We start from the raw sequence: 2807 nt of genomic DNA, 5'->3' as shown, positions 1-2807 counted from the left end.
TATTTTACAATGATTCGTGCTATTGCGAAGGTTGATGTATAATTGACCAACCGATCATAGATTCATTTGGAACATAGACGTTAGGTGGCATGACCCACTTTAGTTGTTTTTGCATCTTAGATTTCAAGTTGATAACCTTGAGAATATATATCTTGTTGCTTTGTATAACATGTTGTTATGTTATAGAAATTGCATGAATGATGTGATCTATGCTAGAAATGATCTAAGGTAGCTTAGGATGCTCCCTGAGTCTCACCTTCGATATAGACGTTAGGTGGAATGAACCAAAATGATTAAATCATGCAAACTTGTAAAACGTTAGGTCGATGTTTGCTCATCTCCTACGAGTAGCTTTATGTTACTCACCCATGTAATGGGGACATTTTTCAGGTACAGGATTCAAGACTTGGAGTTTTGCACTGACCTTGGGTGATTTGTAGATTTGAAGTTCCTTTAATGCATTCTTGTTCACATGCAAGTGTTAACATGTTTGAGTTTTTGCCTATGAAATGTAATTTTCCTAACTTTGGAGGCTTGGCATGTCAATTTTTGCAAATGAATTGTAATAAGGCGATGGGCCATTGTAGTATGTTTAAAATGCCATATTACACTTTCTTGTATGTTCACATCATCACACAATAGCATATAATGTAAATTGATTATGCTATGGGGGTTTCAAATGAGACTTAAAGAACTCTTTTCAGTTTTGGTGCATACCAAGTTCATTCTTCACTTTTTTGACCTATTTTGGTCGACTGGTGGCTTGTTTTGGTCGACCGATGCCCTTTTAGTTTTAATTGTACAGCAAAATTCGCATTTCCAGTAGCCATTTTCATCTCGAGCTACAAACCAATCTACCGGTTTGTCATTTCGGTCGACTGAAATGAAGGCTCATTCTTTTCTTTTTCCTGGCTCACTTTGGCCGACCGAAACTCCATTTCGACTGACCAAAATGGAGCAGCCTTGTAGGTTTTTGTTTGGTTGTTGTTTCTTCAGTCTTTTATCATTTCGTTTATTCCTACTCAACTTCGTTGACCTTGTTTAAGCCATCTAATGGCGTATGTGGTCAAGTTTGAACTAGATCTCGTTCCTTTGGTTGTCATTGGTGCCATAGGGTACCATTCGACCCTTTTTATTCTAGTTTCCGCTTTTGGTTATATCTTTGAGTTCTATGACTTTAAGGAAGGTCACGTGAGTGTCTTGGGGATGGTTCATATCTCTATAGACTTCAGTTTTATCTTTCACTTCTGCATTTCGGATCCGTTACCGGGTCAACTTTCGGGTCATCATTGACGCACTGAGTTGAAAAACCTTGGGCCGTCACAAGTGGTATCAGAGCTCCTAGGTTTAAATACCTTGGACGATGGGTTTTAGGTGTATATCATGCTTTTGTTGCCATGCTCTATGTGTTTATATGTTTCATGATAACATGCTTTGAACTAATAACATGTTTATATGCTTATGTGCTATATGTGGCATGTCGTTTGTATAGCATGATTTTATTCTAATGTAAAGTGCATGACATATGATATATGCTAGATTAGATTTGTATATGCATAACTGTGTTGCATTTTTGGCATGATACGGGATTAGTAATTAAGGAACGAGTTGAGGTTGATGGTAATTGTAGTCTCAATTTCATGGTAGTGTAGGTTGTTTTCGACCTAGCACTGGTTTTGAGGTAGGTGGTAAGACACCTTTTGTTTAAGCTCTCGTGAAGTGAGTCATTTGGCGTTGCTGTAGTGCTGGATTTGTTGATTTTGGGCCATAAAGAGGTTATGGACCTCTTAGGATCCTTAGTTGTTCAGGATGATTCCTTTGCGATTGCAATTTTCGTGGGTAGGTACGTTTGTGGGAGGGTGCATGACACTGTCATGCTACCGTATTGGCTAGCTACAAGTGCAGTTCGGATGGAATCGATGTTGGTTCTGTTTTGATAGGCGTTGTCTTTTTGATCGATGATAATGATAATTGTTTTGAGGATCAGTCGTAGTGATTGATTTGGCTGTTATTAGTATGGCTATGGTTGCCATTTTCTTTGAGTTCTCCTTACGTGATAACGCATTTGGGATCAAGTCGATTGATTGATGTTTTGGGTAGAGAGAACATTGTACTGTTAGTGTCACTTGTAGTGTCACCTCTAGATTCTGAGATGGATTGTTAGAGTCTTACCATTGTGGTAAGGGCTCACGTTTGTTTTGAGACGGGTTGTTGTCGCATTGGTTTTTGGAGTTAGTTTATGGCTAGGATTGATCTTTCATTTTATCTAAACACTCTAGGACACCATGTCTATAAGGTTCATTGTTGCATCATTTTTATCTTCCGCAATTTCGTTTACTACCGTGTTAATAGTATGATTTATGATATTGCGATGCATGAGTAGGTGGAGGTGTGTCCACATTGCTTTCTTATTGTGTGGCATTAGCATGCCTTTTTTATATGCTTAGAGATGCCATGTTGTTACTGTACTTTAGTGGCATGATTTTGTGCTTATGTGGAGACGTGCTACATGTACCCTTGATTTTATCTATGTGAGTAGATTTATTTATTTGGTAGTTGCATTCCTTATCATATGTATGACTTCCATACTTGGGTTTCCTTTTTGTTTCCTTTGGTCGCACATTGTTTGTGTGCCGGTTTATGCAATGGTTTCATTGTCAAATTCCTTATAGAGGAATTCTCCTTCTTTCTTGGTTCGAGTAAGGGACTTCATAATGAATGAGTCTCTTCTCTTTGTTGCGTTGTGCACAGCTTTGGGGTTGGATGGTCCGTGAGGATCACCATTGTTGTCTTGAGTCCTTGGTGAG

This window comes from Cornus florida, unplaced genomic scaffold (genome assembly GCF_030987335.1).
Source record: "Cornus florida cultivar Cherokee Brave unplaced genomic scaffold, ASM3098733v1 CherokeeBrave_3.0.0_Hap2_Chr01, whole genome shotgun sequence".
NCBI classification, from domain to species: Eukaryota; Viridiplantae; Streptophyta; class Magnoliopsida; order Cornales; family Cornaceae; genus Cornus; species Cornus florida.
Note: the sequence above shows the minus strand (reverse complement) of the source record.